The sequence below is a fragment of the Takifugu flavidus genome, chromosome 11, assembly GCF_003711565.1.
Source record: "Takifugu flavidus isolate HTHZ2018 chromosome 11, ASM371156v2, whole genome shotgun sequence".
In the NCBI taxonomy this organism is placed as follows: domain Eukaryota; kingdom Metazoa; phylum Chordata; class Actinopteri; order Tetraodontiformes; family Tetraodontidae; genus Takifugu; species Takifugu flavidus.
In genome coordinates this window covers 10,799,221-10,807,646 of record NC_079530.1, presented here as the reverse complement: position 1 = coordinate 10,807,646, position 8,426 = coordinate 10,799,221, and the positions used below count along the sequence as shown (strand labels likewise).

The 8,426-nt window shown below is 45.1% G+C and overlaps 1 long non-coding RNA gene across 1 annotated transcript; it reads left to right on the top strand.

Annotated features, from left to right (window-relative positions):
• The first annotated feature begins 779 nt into the window (after positions 1-779).
• On the top strand, positions 780-2,660 carry LOC130533297 (uncharacterized). Its single transcript, XR_008952532.1, has 2 exons — positions 780-2,043; positions 2,118-2,660. It is a non-coding gene; the product is annotated as an uncharacterized LOC130533297 (long non-coding RNA).
• The last annotated feature ends 5,766 nt before the right edge of the window (positions 2,661-8,426 follow it).

Sequence of the window (8,426 nt, the reverse complement as noted above, 5' to 3'; positions counted from 1 at the left end):
GGGTTAGGGTTAGGTCAGGGTTAGGTTAGAGTTGGGGTCAGGGTTAGGTTAGAGTTGGGGTCAGGGTTAGGTTAGGGTTAGGTTAGAGTTGGGGTCAGGGTTAGGTTAGGGTTACGGTTAGGTTAGAGTTGGGGTCAGGGTTAGGTTAGAGTTGGGGTCAGGGTTAGGTTAGAGTTGGGTGTCAGGGTTAGGTTAGAGTTGGGGTCAGGGTTAGGTTAGGGTTAGGTCAGGGTTAGGTTAGAGTTGGGGTCAGGGTTAGGTTAGAGTTGGGGTCAGGGTTAGGTTAGAGTTAGTTAGGGTTAGGTTAGGGTTACGGTTAGGTTAGAGTTGGGGTCAGGGTTAGGTTAGAGTTGGGGTTAGGGTTAGGGTTAGGTCAGGGTTAGGTTAGAGTTGGGGTCAGGGTTAGGTTAGGGTTAGGTCAGGGTTAGGTTAGAGTTGGGGTCAGGGTTAGGTTAGAGTTGGGGTCAGGGTTAGGTTAGAGTTGGGGTTAGGGTTAGGTTAGGGTTGGGGTTACGGTAGGTTAGAGTTGGGGTCAGGGTTAGGTTAGAGTTGGGGTCAGGGTTAGGTTAGAGTTGGGGTCAGGGTTAGGTTAGAGTTGGGGTTAGTGTTGTGTTTTGTGGAATTCTCCTATTTCCTCTTTAATTTTCCTTAATTATTTCTTTAATTCTTCTCTTTAATTATTTCTCTCTAAGGGATAAAATGGTTTATTTGACTAAAAGGCCAAGACCTACCTGGTAGCTAGGCTAGTTTAATGAGCGCTGTCAAGTAGCATCTGCACTTTGTGCCCATGTGACCCTTCTGACTGGTTAAAGGAAGCGGGAGATTTCAGTTGCTACCTGTCCACATTCTCACCTGGTGTCCGGCTGCTGGGTGAGTTTATTGGGTTTCTTACTTTCTGCTGGCTTTGTCATCTGCTGTCATGGTGGCTCCTGCGGTGCTGTTGGGTCTACTTGGTAAAGCTAATGATCAGTTCTGGATAAGTCTTGGGTTTGTTTGGTTTACTTGTGGAACTGTCATTGTCTCCATGCTCCTAAACTTAAATATTGATATTGTGATGTTGTTAACGGAGATGGATTTGGTGTTTGACCGTCTTTCTGAAGCTTTAAATGTTTGTTCAGGTTGCTTTTTCCCTTGCTTTGGAATGTTTGATTGTTTAACCAGCTTGTAGCAAGGATGTCTACTTCCTGGTTTGCCCAGTGGTTTCTGGGAGCTGTAGTCCAGCTGTGTTTCCTCTGGAGAGACAGAGGCTATTGGGGCTGCTGGGCTATATCAGATATGAGACATGCATAAATGCTTGGGATTTGCTACTTTGAATGTTATTAATGTGTTTCAAGATTTCATTTGCTGCTGATTTTTGATGTTTGATATTTGAATATGATGCATAATATCTGTGAAGTATTTAAAATGCATTTGTTCACTGACATCATGCTATTGAACTTTTATGCCCTATCAGGATACAAAATGAATTAGTCGTATTTTAAAACATCTGGTGTAATGCTGTTTAATATTGCAATGTTTATGTAAATGCTGGAAAGTTGTGCTTATAATGCACATGAGTGAAACCTTGATTTCCTGATTTCAGGTTTATTACCTGCTCACTGCACTTTGGAAATAAAAATAACAAAAGTGGAAAAAAAATTTGAATAGAGTAATATCCTTATAGTTTGGACACCAAGTTACCCTTTCTGTGGGGAAAACGAAACGGTTAGGGTTAGGGGTTAGGGTTAGGCTTTCATAACAAAAGTTAATGCTGTTTGTCTTCCCGCGGAACAGAACAAGAAAAGGGGGGGGGGGGGGGGGGAGGAAAATTTCCTTTTCCAAGCTTCGGCAGTCGTTGAGACCTCCGGGTCCAAAAGTGTCTCGCACGTCTTGTTCCTGATATCCGAATGGGTGTTACGACCTTAAGTCATGCAGCCGTGTCTTTATTGAAGTGCCACTGAAGAACGGATGGGCATTTCACGGAAAACAGGACGGCGTCTGACAACATGTCGTTTTGCTAACACCACCAACGCTGCTGTTGATGTGGTGCATTCATCCAAACCTGTGAGTTTAGAAGTGCGCCTCGTGGTTGCTGCCCCTGAGCCCTGACCATCACACTCGCTCGTCCTTGCTTTAAGCTGCCATTCAGGATGCAGCCAGCTGTGACAGGAAGCCTGCAGACCACGCTTTGACCCCGTAGCTTGTTACGGATATCGCTCCCTGCTCCGCCTGTAGCCACGTGCTAACAGCACGGGAACCTGACATGCACTGGGGAGAATGGAGGAAAAGGAACATTTTGCCAAAGCCACCGCAAAGAGGTAAAATGGAAAAACATCTCTGACTTTCTCTTGTGAGCAGGTTTCATGAGTCAGGAGCTTTGGTCGCGACCCTGGTCTATGCAAGGATCTGTCCTGTTTGATAAAATCACTGCGAGCAAATGTGATGTAGGAAATTCATCCTACAAGTTATGTTAAACAGTCACTCTGTACCGGCGGCTAAAGCTCAACAACGGAATCATTCCTTTCCACGTTAACTTTGAGTTACGACAGCATGCGTCCCCTTAACATCCCATTGAAATGGACAGTTTCCTCCTTTTGGTGTTATTGTTTTAAAAGAATTGTCAATAAATTTGGGCTTTTAAAAAGTGAAAAGAATGAAATAAAACTCTGAATGAAAACAGATTTCCACAGAATTATGCCATCTTCCTAAAAGCTGTACTGGACAAAAGTGCATGAATATTGTGAATAAAGCTCATTCAGGAGAAACTGTTAAGAGACGTCTCAGCTGGAGATCTGCTGAGTGCAGCGAAAGTAAGCCCAGTAAAAGCCCAAAGTCAGCCTGAGAATATGTTAAATATGAAGTCAGCAGAGTTCAGTTAAATCCATTAGGAAGAAACTGCTGTAAATCTGTGTGGAACGGGTCACACACACGGATGGAGGAAGCAGAACGGTGAGGACGGTCACCATGACTACTGTACAGGGTTATGGGACAGCTGCCCAAACTCTGCTTTCACCCTAAAACTTTGACATCAGAACCGTGACTGCATCACGAGAGTGACATGAATCAGACAGGAGGAGACACAGACGACACAGTCGCTGGTCATTGGGTGGCATCAGGGTTAGGGGTCAGGGTCCCATGGGTTAGGGTCCTGGGTTAGGGTTAGGGTTAGGGTCCCATGTTAGGGTCCCATGGGTTAGGGTCCTATGTTAGGGTTAGGGTCCCATGGGTTAGGGTTAGGGGTTAGGGTCCCATGTTAGGGTCAGGGTCCCATGGGTTAGGGGTTAGGGTTAGGGTCCCATGGGTTAGGGTCCTATGTTAGGGTTAGGGTCCCATGTTAGGGTCAGGGTTAGGGTTAGGGTCCCATGTTAGGGTTAGGGTCAGGGTTAGGGGTTAGGGTCCCATGTTAGGGTTAGGGTTAAGGGTTAGGGTCCCATGTTAGGGTCAGGGTCCTAGGGGTTAGGGTTAGGGTCCCATGGGTTAGGGTCCTATGTTAGGGTTAGGGTCCTATGTTAGGGTTAGGGTCCCATGTTAGGGTTAGGGTTAGGGTCAGGGTTAGGGGTTAGGGTCCCATGTTAGGGTTAGGGGTTAGGGTCCCATGGGCAGCATTTTCAGCAAACTCACTTTGGTTGAGGCCAAAGATGGATCTTCTCCATTGTCAACGTTAGTTGATGCTTAGAGATTAATTTAACTTGCTGAAATCATCTCAATCAAACATTCTACAGATGAGAATGTATGAAAATATTTGAAAATGCAGGTTCCATTCTCCCAGTGGGATATTTGAGCCATATATCTGGGGAGGGTGCACGAAGCCTCAGGTATTCTAAAAAGCTGCTGTGGTTGGTGCACAGATGATCTGAAGCTAAGTCCACCCAGCTGGCCAGACCTCTCATCCTCTATTATCTCATGCTAGTAGGGGAGCAGGTGTTCTTGCAGGTCCACAACATGGACTGATCCAGTCGGTTCTGTTCTTGCTCTCATGTTATTGAGGCTTTTGCCCCGTTGTCCACGTGGTGGCACCTTAGTGACTCAACGGTCAGAAACTCACTTTGTTGCAGTCACTTGTTTTAACCTCTGACACCAGTCTGCACTGTAGACACACAACGCAGGAGTCAGTTTATTAATTAATGTCGTACTGATTAGGGATTTAGAATGTAACAGCACTCCTGCTCAAGCCGGGTTCATTTAACTATATTAGTCACCAAAAGACCATTTTCCCACACACCACGTGGACAGGAGAGATTAATCATTATGATGTCTGGCTTCTTTAATCTCCTTCCTCTTTAATTTCACAGTTACTCAATACTGTTGCCATTAAAGCTGTCAGGTTAATTAGAACTGAGTTTTGGTTGTTGTGACTTATTCAATCTGCCTTTCATGGAGGAGATGCCTGGGATTAAAGGGGATTAAAGAATATTCACAGGTGAAAATGATCAGGCACAAATGTGATAATCTATACCATGATCATCTAAACCAGGGGTGGGGAACCTCCGGCCTCCGGGCCGTATACGGCCTACGAGACCATTTCTACCGGCCCGCAACGCAATACGATTTTTATATTTTATATGTGCACTTATACAGTGGGACCGTTCGCTATAACTCCGCGAGCTGCGAGTAGCAGCGGTAGCGTATTTTTGCCTTTCGTATCCTGAAATTTCTTTCGTAACGAGGAAATATTTTCCCGTTTTCTGAGATAAAACAGACGGTTATGTTATGTCCGAGTCAAGGTCAGGGTCAGTGAACACAGCATGTGATGTACGTAGTGGGCTGGACTGATTGACACGGACGAAAAGTGCTTAGCGAAACACGCTAAACTCGGCGAGTTGAAAGGACAGATGAGTTTGGATAAAATTAACGCTCTTCGTCGGAGTTTGGAGGCTCAACAAGCAGCTTTCACACGACCATGTACCGACAGACAGAATATTACGCGTGCAGGTTTGTGTGGTGAGTGAATTAATAGCCACGAAGCTGAAACCTCACGCCGAAGGAGAGTTCGTGAACGCGCCTCGTAGCCGCTGCTGAGGCGCTCGCGCCCTACAAAGTAAAATTGTTTCAAAGCGTGAATTTTTTTTCGTGAATAACTATTGAACTAAGACATATATTGTTATGATTCCAGTGGCTAACGGTATGTTTTTATGGTCAAGGAATCTAAATATGTAGTCAAAGTATATGTGGGACTAATATTTATGGTGGAAATCACAATATGCCAGGAATTGTTGCGCTTGGCGGAGGTCTGCGCTCTCCGAGTGCTTTCTAGTTGTTGTTGTTATTATTGTCTTTATCTTTCTTTCTTTTTCATTTATTTTCTTGATTATCTTGTTGTATTGCAGTTTTTGTGAGTAGAGGCCTCGAACAGGCCCTTACGGGTCTCTTGCCTCAACTCTGCACCTCTTTTATTGTTTGTATGATCATGAAAACATATTTTACTTGTCATTTTATTCTATTTTTTTTGGTGATTTTATATGCATGTGTGCTAAATAAATAATTCAAACTCAAATGCAGCAATCATGAGACTTGGTAAACAGGTGGTTATAGACTTTTTTTTGCATCCCTAGGTATGTGTTCATAATAGTATGGCCCTCGGAGGACTTTATAAAAATTGAAATGACCCTCGATATGAAAAGGGTTCCCCACCCCTGATCTAAACCAACCAATAACAAGGCAGGAAACTTTCTGGGAAAAGTCAGCGGTGGACATAATTCCAGGATATCCTGCTCTCGAAACACGGCGCCTCAGTGTCAGAAGTCCATTTCACATCTGCATGATACAGGCAAATATTAATATTATTAAAAGCAAGAGTTTCAGGTGCTGCAGCTAAACATGCCCTTTGATATCAGCACTGCTGGAAGGTGCCTCCATTAAAATTGTTATATATGATGCATTTTTATTGATCATTGTGGTGGTTGGTGAAACACTTTGGGGGGGGGTTGTACAGTATTGTGTGGTGTGTGTGTGTGTGTGTGTGGTCTATGTTTTCCTGGACCGGAAAGCAGGCAAAAACACAGTGGGGAAAAAGTCCGAAAACAGAGTCTTTATTAAAAGATCAATTTGACGGCCTCCTGGACCCCAGGGAAGCACTCGTCTTCCGGGGCGCACAAAGAGCTCCAGTGCGGCGCCAACACGGCAGTCAGGTCCTGTGAGTTCTGCACTCCAGCAGGGCGGCGTGGAGGCCATGAACAAGCAGGAAAAAGCGTCTCAATGAGGTCCCAAAAACGACGACTAGCAACAGGAGTCAGGTTTACCAAAAAAAGACAATAACTCTCCAACACTGGTAGAGAGGCGCTCCGGCCTTAAACAGGTGGCCTGATGGAGATCGCCGACAGGTTAGGGTTAGGGCTGACCCTGACCCTGACCCTGACCCTGACCCTGCCTGCAGCGCCAGCTGTAGCAAATTACCCGCTCATCCACGCCCCCTGCAGGAAGAAACAAGCAGGACCACAACAACACTTGACCCGGAACCCTGGACCCCAACAAATTGTGGTGATTCGTTTATTTAATAACCAAACTTGCCTCTTCCAACATCGAGCAGCGGCAAACAGTGTTACCATGGAAGCGGACAGCTGAGATGTGTTGCCACTAGGTAATTTCCTCTGTGTCGGGATCCAGGTTGAGCTGCATGTTTCTCTTTAATATTCTACTCTAGTTTCCCATCTGGGCTGCTTCTGGACTCTGTCCATGTTGATTGACCACCATGGAGTCTTTAAGTTGCCAAGAACCAAAACAAGCTTGTGCTGCCTCCGAGCATCATCTGGAGATGATACAAAATAAAGTTAGTTTTGCATGAGATTATATTCTATGAGAGCAGTAATAATCCCGAAGACATGAAATAACCTGAGATCTGATGAGTCTCAGAAGATCTCCAGCTTTTCAGCAGCTTTTGGATGAAGCACCAGCTCAGTGGGGCCATTTTTCTTGTTCACTTCTGTAATCTTGTGACTCAGAGAGGATTATGTATTCTACATCCCTCCAGCGCACACTTATACTTAATATTTGCTCTGTGGCATTTCATACTTCCAGCCCGTAAACACTGGAATTTGCATCCAATTGTGTCCAACGATTACGGTTGTTTAAAGGTTACAGCAGGAGCGAGAAAACCTCCATAAAAGAACAAATAAACAACAACAAACGAACTTCATGGCTTTTGCGCAGAAATGAAACGGCCTTTTCTGAAATGATGATCTTGGAGGGCTCTAACATCAAAGCACTTAGTATTTCAGGTTGATTTAAACAAACAGCTTTAGACTATTTTGAGTGCTCAGTAAAAACAGCTTATCATCAGGTTCTTGATGGTCTCCTCTTCTTTAAATACAAAGCAGTTACTGTTATGTGACCCATCACAGTCTGAGGCTGCATCGGCCCTTCTTCATACGTGGCTCCACGCCGCTCAACCATTGCAAGAAGAACAGGAAACCAGAGCTTCCTCCTCACCCAGACTAGCATTCATGAGACAACATCCAGATGCCTGAATGTCAAGACAAAAGGTTCATCATCGAGTGAAAGAGCTGCCTGGAGGAAACGGGATTTACAACAGACACCGTTTGTCTTTGTGCAGGAATCTGGTGCCTGAAGGCAGCAGGTTCTCTGGGGGGGGGGGTGGGGGGTTGGACCAATATGGCATCATTGACTGGAAAGAGAAAAAGGGAGTTTTGTCGTGTGTGTGTGTGTGTGTGTGTGTGTGTGTGTGTGTGTGTGTGTTGTGTGTGTGTGTGTGTGTGTGTGTGTGGTGTGTGTGTGTGTGTGTGTGTGTATTTCTGTGGTATTTTGCCTGTTTTGAAACGGTAAGTTTATCCACATAGAAACATGTGACAGGAGAAATGAGAATGAAGCACAGCAGGGTGGATGAGGAGCAGGAGGAGATGCCTTTGGGGGTGTGTGTGAGCAGACAGAAGGTTGGACATCATTGTTCCACTCCACAGTTCATTTGAGTTGTTGCTCCAGCTGTTCTTGCACATCAATCCTACTTAGAAAGTGTGTTGGAAGGAGCCTTTGAGCTGAGGTGAGCAGTGGAAACCAGCAGCAGGAGGCCTCCAAACTGGGTGCTGGATTTCAAGCCCTTTCGTCTACATACTAAATCTCATCAGAAGCTTCTGTGGTGTTGCGCTGGTATGCACCCAGCACACAAAAGTACACATGATTGTGATTTTATGACATATGGAACCCTACAGCAACATTGTGAACAGCAACCATTGTGGAATGAAATCAAAAGTTCATGTCAATGACATGAATGTTGCACTTCCTGCTGTGATGGCGATTCACCAGGCTCTCAAAGCTGTGCTGAATGTTCATGCGTCACTGGTTGGTGGCGGTTTAAAGGGTGAACGGGTGAGTTTGTCAGAGTTGCAGCCATAAACTAAGATTGACTCGGGGCTACAACCGGTCAGCCATACACAGATTCACCTCAATAAACCTTGTATTTCCTGAGTCTTCGGGATCAAATGTTATCAAAGTGT